The sequence below is a fragment of the Chrysochloris asiatica genome, unplaced genomic scaffold (genome assembly GCF_000296735.1).
Source record: "Chrysochloris asiatica unplaced genomic scaffold, ChrAsi1.0 scaffold00016, whole genome shotgun sequence".
In the NCBI taxonomy this organism is placed as follows: Eukaryota; Metazoa; Chordata; class Mammalia; order Afrosoricida; family Chrysochloridae; genus Chrysochloris; species Chrysochloris asiatica.
The window spans coordinates 19,257,631-19,268,526 of NW_006408534.1; positions in this window are offsets into that span (position 1 = coordinate 19,257,631).

Sequence of the window (10,896 nt, forward strand, 5' to 3'; positions counted from 1 at the left end):
CAGTGTCTCAAAGATAACAATTGTGAGACTGGTACAAGACAGTCAGTGTCTCAAAGATAACAATTGTGAGACTGGTACAAGACAGCCTTCTGTTTTGCATAGCATCGCTATGTGTCAGAAAGGACATGACAGCACCTAACAACAACAAAGCATTTCTCTGTGTAACTCAATGGACTTTGTGATCACACACACCTATAACTTTGTGGAAGATGGACTATGTCCGCATATAGTTGGCATGTGGATGAGGACAGGAGTCCTGCAGGACTCTGAGAAATGAGAATTTTCAACTCTCTTACTGTGCTGAGTGCTGCTGGATGACTACAAGAAAGCTTGTCTACCGTAAGTCCTCAAGAAGCCTTTTCCCCAGAAATAAAAACACTGATTACCTCTCAAGTGATAGATTCATCCTTTCATTTACTCATTGATTCTTCCTTATTTTATTCAGTCATTCAACAAACAATCATATGAGATCCCAAGTTTAAACTCTCTGTGGAAGGCTACCTATCCTATCCCTTCATTCATTCAATAACATCCTTGACTTCGTAGAGTTTATATTCTCATACATCGTTCCTTAGAAGAATATAAATATATATTTTGTCTGGGGTTTCTAGTGTGAAGCTGGGATGATTTATGGCTGCTTAGGAGACAATCTAAGCTGGTAAACCCACTCAGATCCAGACAGAAGACTTGCCTCACAGCATTCTCTAGACGCTTGTGTCTTAATACTTGACTTGGAAGAGATACATTTACAGACAGAAAAATGTTTCATGATTTTTAAACACATTTCCTTATATGTTTTAAAGGCTATAGCTGCATACTATTGAAAGCACTGAATGGTACAGTTGTAAAGTACTGTCATATTGATTCATAATCATGGAAACCCTGTATAGGATTTTCAAGGAGTGACTGGCAGGTGTAAACTGCCAACCTTTTTGTTAGCAGTCCAGTGCTTATTCTACAGAATGACACCAGGACACCAAGTGGTACTCAAAGAATCATTCTATCTCTGAGTTAATTTTGTCATTACAAATTACCCACATTTATCATTGCTCACTGGAGTCCTGGGGTGTGGTGCGGTGGATTAATGCACCTGACTGCAAAGTTGGTTTGAACCTCAAGGTCAGTGGTGCAAGCTCATCAGCTGTTCCTCAGAAACCCTATACAGGGCCACTATGAGATAGAACTGACTCCGTGACATATAACTACCACCACTACCATTGCTCAGCTGGTTTGTTTTTTTTTTAAATCAACCCAAGCTTACTACTATCTTGTTTCCCAATTGTTGGTGTTAGGTATGATTGGGTTGGTTCCAACTCACAGCAACCCAATGTACAACTGAATGAAACACTGTCTGGTCCTGCGCCAGACTCACAATTATTATTCTGTTTGAGTTCTTTGTTGCCACCATTGTGTCAAACCATTTCTTTCTCTTTCACTGGGTAGCTTTCTCTTTTTTATTGATCCTCCACTTTACCGAGTATGATCTCCTTGCCCAGGGACAGGTCCCTCTTGACAGCATGTCCAAAGAACTAGAGACAAAGTCTGACCATCCTTAGTTCAAAGGAGTTTCCATGTTACTCATTTCTAAAGCTTCCCCTCATGTGCTCCCTCTTCAGAATAGACCCAGATTATAGCAGTCTGATTATACACAGCTGCTCTGAATATCTCTATCACCTTGTTATCTGTACATAGGTCTCATAGAGACATTCAGGGCATGTTGGTTTTCCCCATCTAGACTCTGACTCCATGGATAGCAAGTGCTATCCTCTTGGTTTTTCTCAGTATATACATTCACACTATAATGGCTAGGTTGGTAGTAGGGTCACATTCCAGTTTACCTTAATATTCTGTACATGGAAGGATTTAACTCCTGCAGCATTTCTGGTCCATCTTCAGCTGCTTCCACACCATACTTGCAGTCCTTAGTCATACCCTGAGGGCTCCTGCTCCCATCTCTGTGGATTTTCCTGTTGGGACTTTTCTTGTGTCAATTTGCCTGCAGACACAGTTAGTGGTGTCACAATTGCAACTTGATGACAGCAATTTTCCTAAATGAAACAATCCTGGTGATTAGCTTCATCTCCATCTGCCAACCAGTACAGCTGAGATGGGCTGCACTGTCTACACACACGCATACACAAACCCCACCCTACGCCTAAGGCTCCATATTCCTGGGTGCTCTAGGACCCATCAGAGGTCCCTTTGCAAGCTTTCTCTCCTTTTCTGAGTTAACAGCGGTGTCCTAGATACATGCATAACAGGTTTCCAATTTATTTCTTTTCAACAGCCCTTGGCAAACATTTCTTCCCCCCTTTCTCTTTTTATTGCTTGCCTTTACTTTATCTGCTAAATCCCTGCTTGTGGGTCTCCAGCTGCCTATATAGCACCTGCCCTTGTTAATATCTCTGTGTTGTTGCAGTTGCTGCCCGTGGGGTCTTAATGAGAAGCAGGTGGGTATTATCAGGTCACTTTTAGGAAAGATGGGAAGGGAACCTATTACCAACCAAAGCATTATAGGTTATTTCATTTTAAAACATCCTTGTGCAGTAAATATTGCTTCCCTGATTTTATGATGAGAAAACTTATCCTCAGAAAGCCCCCAAATATCATGCTTTTGAAACTGTATAGCAGTCAATTTCTTTGTTACTCAGGTTCCTTCAATGAAGTCTTATTATCTATTACAAATAAAGATTGTATATTTTAGACTGACACTCAAAGTCTCTCATGACGACCTGGCCCTTATCTACAATTTCTGCCCCACTGCTCACTACTTTATAAATACTCAGTTACAATCAAATAGAGTTTTGTTTTGTTTTTTCTCTTCTGTTAAAGTATCCAAATCATTCTCATCTCGATAATGTTGCTCATGTGATTTCTCTCTTTTTCAATGCCCTCCCCAAATCACTTCAGTCACATGTATGAAAATCAAAACCAAATCCACTGCCATTGAGTCGATTCTGACTTATAGTGACCTAATGTAGTGATTCTGAGATTGTAAATCTTTATGGGAGAAGACAGCCTCATCAGAACAACTGGTGGGTTTGAACCTCTGACCTATTTGTTAGTCTAATACTTATCCCATAGTGTTATCAGAGCTCCTTAGCCACATATATAGATGATGCTTAGCTTTACAGGGGATGCTCAAACAGTACAATCTCCACAAAAAGCCACCTGACCTCTCTCTGTTTGCTAACGCAGTTGTAACAGAAATACCATTAGTGAGTGGCTTAAAAAGAAAAACAAAACAAAACAAAAACCACCCAGACAGATCTTCTCAAGGTTAAGAGGGTAGAAATCGAAATTCCTGGCACAGACCGTCAGAAAAGTCTCTGTCAGCTCTCAGGAAGATTGTTGTGTTAGCTCCTGTGGCCCTGGCATTGCTCAGTTGTGTTTTTTTTGTGTCTTCATTTGGCATTTATCGCTTCCCAGTTTGTGCTTTATTCTGTGCCTAATTTGTCCTTTTTATAAATGATTTGGTTTAGGGTATACTCTACATTGATAGGACCTCATTAATATAACGAAAATCTACTTTCCAACTGACATTATACCTATATAGTTACAGAGATTAGGCTTCCAACCTATATGTGAGATGCGCACAATTTAGTCCATGGCACCTTCAATTGAAAGCAATTGTTCCCTGCTCCACCAACTTCTATAACACTGGAACTAGACCTCTTTTGTGGTCCTTATCATAGTGTGCAAAGTCCTGGTGTGGTGCTGTGGGCTAATGCGTCAGACTGCAAAGCCGTTTGAACTGCAAGGTCGGTGGTTCAAGCTCACCAGCTACTCCTTGGAAATCCTATACAGGGGCTCTATGGGTCGGAATCAACTCTACGGCACTTAGCAACAACAACAATCATAGCATGCATTATGACCCCATTTGAGCCTATGAGCTCCTTGAGGTGAGAATAATGTCTGAATTTAACTTATCATCCCATAATATGGCCAAGACAGTGCATTTCTCAGAGTAGTTACTGAAAACATTTGTATAATGAATGATTTTGGAAAAGTCACTTCATTTTCTTTTAACTACCATCTCCATCTGTGGTTAATAACTAGTGCTAATTAAAATACTCCAGACGAAAACTTTGGAAACACAAAAATTGGTGCTGAATATTTATCACTTTAAAAACTCTGGGCTTGATGAGACTAGCTCTTTATTTCCCAAGTGGTTAATCTTCCATAAATACATTCGTATTCCGGTTAAAATGACACGCGTTTCTTTTAATACAAATTTGTATTCTCCTCAGAATAAGACATATATGAATCAGATTTAAAGTAGGCTAATCCCTTTATCCATAGACGATTGGTGGTAATACAAAAATATACACATGAAACATGTAATATGCTCACCTAGGAACTTGTTTAGTGTTAATGTGCCTTGCTTGACCTACCTTCAACAATTCATGTAATCACTCTTTTAATCAACACACATTTATATGTTCTGACAACAGCTTTCCTGTATTTCAGACCTGTATATGCAACTAGCAGCTCAACAACTTTATGGGGATGACCCACAGCCCCTTAAAAACCAACATCTCTGTTATTGCTATTATTGTTAAGTGCCACTGAGTGGGTTCTGACTCATAGCAATCTTGTATATCATTTCCCAGAAGCAGTTGGTGGGTTTCAAGACCAGTGCTTATCCTACAGTACCATACAGACATGTATCATACATACATACAGAACATATCTAAAGTGGAATTTGTTATTCCACGCCCTTGCCAGTTGCCAAGTCAAACTACAGATCAAATAGTGATGCCCGAACCATCTCCTTAGTATATCTGTTGTTGTTATTAAGTGCCGTCCAGTCAGTTCCTATGCATAGCGACCCTGTATAGGGTTACTGAAGAGCAGCTGGTGAGCTTGAACCACCAACCTTGTGATTCAAACTGACTTTGCAGTCCAACACTGTAGTTATTTTCTAATCCATTTTTCCTCTTCTTCCTCAATCTTGTATAGCTGATCATTTATTAAGTACTATTAACTGTATTCCAGAAATATCTAAAGCTTTATCTCCACTGTTATTATAGTTTTGTTGTTTTTGAATAAAATTATAATGGGTAATAGCAGTTAGGATTTATTTAGTGTATTAAACATCTATGTTGTCCTAACACCATACCAGATTTTATGTCTACATTATCTCATTTAACTCTCACAACAGCCATTTCCAGGAAGTAATTCCAAACAAAAATTTCCTTTAAACAAGAAAACTGAGACAGAAAGTGGCATTGCTTAAGATTTCACAGCTAGTCAGTGGGAAGGCGGGATTTAAAGTGATTCTCTGTGACTCCAAAGTCTCATTTCTTTTATTGTACTATATTGCCTCCCAGTGAACAAAGAATTCATTAGTTTAATGAGCAGAGCCATTGAGTATGGAGATGTGCCAGCTTTGTTTTTGGCTTTGATGATACAGTGACAGAGAATGACACTCCTAGTCAAACTCCTGGTCTCATCATGATTGGCTAGGCTATGCTGCTTCAACAAACAACTGGGACAGCTCAGTCATCTTAAAAGTACACATTTTATTCTTCACACAAACTTGTAAATTGATGGCTGGCTGAGCGTTCTACACTGTACCATCATCATCTTCACCCTAAGTTTCAGTCTGGGTTGGCATAAATTTCTTGAACATTGCTTGTTTTTTTGAAGAGTTTGATGAAGCAAAAGTTGACTCTTAAAACTTCCAACCAGAAGTGTCATCACTTCTGTTCATGCTTCATGGGCCAAAGAATATCACATGCCCACAGACAAGAATGGATGAGAAATGACAGTAAATATTATTTAAACCATTGGCAAACACATAAATAATTAAAAGCTGGTGGTAGTGTGCCGTGGAGTAGGTTCCAACTCATAGTGACCCTGTATAAGGTTTACTGAGAATATTAAATCTTTACAGGCACAGAAAGCTTCATCTTTCTTCTATGGAACGGCTGGTAGTTTCGAACTGCTGACCTTGAGGTTAGCAGCTGGACTCGTAAACACTACACTACCAGAACTCCTTAATTAAAAGCTAATCATATATCAGTATCTTACAGGTAAAGGAAATTTTCCTCTCCTCCCCCTAGTTATAAATGTCTCATGAAAGGAAGAAGTTGCTAATATGACTGACCAGAATTTACAGCACTAATTATGCCCTCTGCTACTTGCTGCTTTCCTGGTTCTCCCAGGTAACTGACCTGGTTAGAGTGAGACATTAGGAAGGGGCTAGCTCATTCATGTCCATTCTCTGTATACATATTTTGCAGTATTTGACAGAATTGTCAATCTATGGTTGCACCTTCTTGGGTGCCTGACCATCCCTTTTCTCTTTGCTTTGTACCTTTTTTTTTTTAACTTATGTGACCACTAAAATGGTGGTTATAACATGAACTTAGACTTCATAGCAGTGGGAAGGAGGAAAAAAGAGATTCCTTTTAAGCTTTTAGCCAAAATCACTTCTCTAATCCAACTTTCAGGAGAGCTCAGCACTGAGTGTGGGGCACTCTTTGTACTAATAGCAGAGTAGTATTTTGCTTCCCATTTGGCTACATGTCCTTGAGAAAATCTCCTGCAGAATCCCATTGGGGAAAAGTATTGATTAGTAGGATTCAAGTTTTTCTTCTTTGGACCCTTGCCTCAATACCATCTAATTCTCATCAGTATTCATAAAAGGTGCCAACAGAAGCATATACATTTGATGGATCACAGTGAAACCATAATGGCTGATACATTCTGCAGGTAAGTCAGGAAAGGATGAGTTCCCCACATCTTGAAGACTGGGAGTAGAGCAAAAGAAACAGCAAATAATCAGAGTCAGTAAAGTGTAAAAAAACACCCTACAAAATACGACTGATCCACAATCAAGGCTCTTGGGTGGGGTTTGTCAAAAAGAATGGAGCTGGAAATACCAGGTTACATAAGGCTCCTAGACAATAAGAATCTTCCATTTCTATTTTCTGCTTCAATACTGATGCTGTAAGCTAAGCACTTGGATGCTAACTACACGGTCAACAGTTCAAACCCACCAGCCACTCCTTGGAAGCCCTATACAGGGTCCTATAACAACAAGTATCAACAGCAAAGGCCTTAGTAGGAGTCTTGGCACTGTAGGATAAGCACTGGACTGAAAAGTCAGTTTGAATCGCAAGGTCAATGGTTCAGATCCACCAACCACTCCTCAGAAACCCTATACAGGGCTGCTATGAGTCAGAACTGATGCAAGGACACTTAACAATAACAGCAAGGACTTACTACAGTGCTTAAGACAAAACAGATATCTGATAATTACTCAGGAAATTAATTATTAACAAACATAGTATGTATAAAGTATTTACGAGATGTAAATTTAGTTTGTTATAGCCCCATAAAAATTCTATGTAAGAATTAAAATGAACAGAGAGAAATACTGTTAACTGATGGTACATGGAGGGGATTATGATCATTGTAATGAAACAAATCATATGATTTATTGAATGCAGAACTGATCATCTGCCCTGTAAACTTTATCTCAATTAACAATTAAAAAACAAAACAAAAACAAAAAAACTCTATGTAGTAAATCAAAGTTTTTCCACAGTACAGATGGGGAAACTGAGTCTTAGAGAGATTAAGAGTTTAATGCACTTACATGTTTTGAGATGCCTTTGGTTGAAAAGAAAACTATTGCTGTTGTTAAGTGCCATCGAGTTAGTTCCAACCCATAGTGACTTTTTGTATAGGGTTGATGAGAAGTGGCTGGTAAGCTTGAACTGCCTACCAATCTTGCAGCCCAGCATATTAACCCATCGTGCCACACCAGGACTCCAAGTAAAAATGTACATGCCTAAAAATGTTTTAAATACTGATAAAAAGTAAGAAGCATATTATTTCTCATTAAAATTATTATGGTGGTGTTTCCAGAGTTAATTTTCCAACTAAGTAATGTTATTTTATTTTTTTGCTCACAGATAAGGGGAGTCTTGGTGTGGGGCTGTAAGATAAGCACTGGATCGTAAGGTCAGTTTGAACCACAAGGTCAGGAGTTAAACTCACCAGCTGCTCCTCAGAAACCCTATACAGGCTCACTATGAGTGGGAACCAACTTGATGGCACTTAACAACAACAAAGCTCTTTTTATCCTTCAATTCTTGACACTTGTGCCTTCTCCCTATGGTTACATAATGGCTACCACAATTCCAAAACAAGATTATGTCTGCAGAAGTAAAGGGAAGTTTACTCTTTTGTGTGTCTTTTTTTGGGAAAAAAACATCCTGGTCCAAGCAGAGAAATGAGAGAAAGGAAGGTAAAGTGGTTATAACAACAAAAAAGGCACAGGAAGTTGAACAAGGGCTAGTATTTAACTGGATGTCCTGGTGTGACTCTGCAGATTAATGCACTAGACAGCAAGTTGGTTTGAACAGCAAAGTTGGGTGTTCAAGATCACCAGCCACTCCAAGGAAACCCTATATGGGGTCACTATGAGCCAGAATTGATTCGACGGCACTTAATAACAACAACAACAATAACAAAATTTGAGACTTGTGTGGCACTGCAGAACCACAAGGTCAGTTTGAACCACAAGGTTGGAGCTTCAGACCCACCAGATGCTCCTCATAAACTCTATACAGGGTCGCTGAGGGTTGGAAACCACTCAAGGGTACTAACAACAACAACATTTCTGACTGAGGCATATTTTGAGAAAGGTCTTTAATTTTCAATTTTAATTATTTTGATGTATGTTCCCTTCCGTATTTTGATTCCTCTCTAAAGACTGAACCATGTACCTGTTCCATCCCATTTTGGAGAAATACTGTTGTTGTTGAGAGCTGTTGAGTCAGTTCCCACACATAGTGGTTAGCAGTCCAGTGCTTATCTGACAGCACTACACCAGTGAATTTTTAAAGGAGGTCTGGTGTGGTGCATTTGAACAAGCACTGGACAGCTAATTACAAGGTCGGCAGTTCTGATCTACCAGCTGCTTCTCAGAAACCCTATGCACGGTTTCTGAGTCGGAACTCAACAGCACTTGACTTATAGCAACAAATTCAAGAAAAACAGAAAAATGCATGAGAAGGAAGAAAGAAGGAACATGAGATAAATGAGGGTTCTGGAACACTTAACTCCTGAGAAAGTTAATAGCAAGTGAAGAGAAATTTTAATTTCTGAAAAGGTTCCTTATGGATGATGTCTCTTATCTCCAAATTTGAGACTAGCTGCTATCTCTGGAGGATAGTTTTAATTTCATCTTTTGATCTTCCTTCCTCTTTCCCTACATACCACCTCCACTCCCCGAAAGCACTCACACACACACACTCCTGGGCTACTTTCCTAGTTTGCACACTAATGTTCTCTCTTGGAAATGCAGTATTCAAGGACAGATTTCTTCTGAGTAGCTTTGAACCCATTTCTTCTAACTAGCTCTGATGATAGAACCTCGAATGGCAAAGTCTTTGGATGAAGTGCTCATTTTTCACTGGCCAGCACTAAGTTCTTTTTAGAAGAAACCTTTTTGCCATTGGCCACATGGATTATAGGCTGATCCATGGACAGGAAACAGAATGCAGCACAGCCTTGGTGGCCAAGGCTGTGTTTGGGCTCTAGGGGAGAAACCTAATGAGGGATAACAGCACTAGAGGAAAAAAATGAATGAATCCTCTGGTATTTCATTTTCTTTATTCACCCACAGCTATATGAGTGTGTATCTGGGAAGCAGAGCTGTATTTTAACAATGCTGTTGGACAAAAATGGATGGCATAAGGTCCTTTCTCAAAGAAAGTGCATTATGACGAATCAGTTTAAATGTCTTCCAGAGAAATTTACCAAAACCAAACCCAGATTGTGTAAATTAATTTGATTTAAATATGTATACTAGTGAAGTTTGGAAATAATCAGTTTTGTGGTGTCTGTTACTTCAAATGTAATGCTATCGTCATCATCATCATCATCATCATCATCATCATCATCATCTCAATTTTCCTTAAAATCATGTGAGCTCAGATCAATGTGCTCATAACTTCATTTCTATTCTTTAGCTCCCAAGTATGATATTTCAGGAATCTTATCTGTCTACTCATCTTAAGGATCCTTGTGTACTTACAAGGCACAATTGGCACTCAAAACACACCTACTAGATGAATGAATGAATACATGAGTGAATGAATAGTGTAGTATCATCATCAATCCATGTAAGATACCTACCTATTTACATTTTTTTTCTTTGCATCTCTTATTCCATTCTTTTTCTTGAATAAGCTCTCTCTCCAGTGCATTTATTTCATTTTTTGTACTTGATGAGATTATACACAACAGACCATACACTAATCCAACAGCTTTTACATGGACAGTGACATTCTTCAAGTTATACAACACTTCTCACTAAATTGTTCCTCCCTCAGTCACATACAATGTCCCCTAAATTTTCTAGCTAATTTTCCTGTTGTCAATTTGATCCCATATAGATGATTTTTAAGCGATCTCAATGTTTAAGATAGATACTCTACTAGTTAAGCTAAACTATTGTTTGACCCAAAAACTATGGCCATGAAATAATCTTTAAAACCTTGAACCAGAAATTTCCCCTGAAGTCTTCTCTGTATGCCTTTCCAACTCAACTTCTATGTTTATTTACAAAGGATGAGTCAAAAGTATCTGCACTCTGGCTGTAGAATTTATTTTAATTAACTTTTAGAAAAGACAAATAGGTCATTTTTCAATATAATATCTTTGCTTTAAAATACACTTTGTTCATCTGTCAACAAGCTTTCTATTTCCTCATTAAAATATGTTTTAGGCTGAGCTTTAAGCTACAGATGCATGGTTGTCTTTACATCTTCATCAGAGTTGAATCTTCATTCTTGAAGGGCTGCTTTCAGGGGACTAAACAAGTGAAAGTTCGATGAAGCAATATCACGACTATATGGAGGATGCTTAACACCT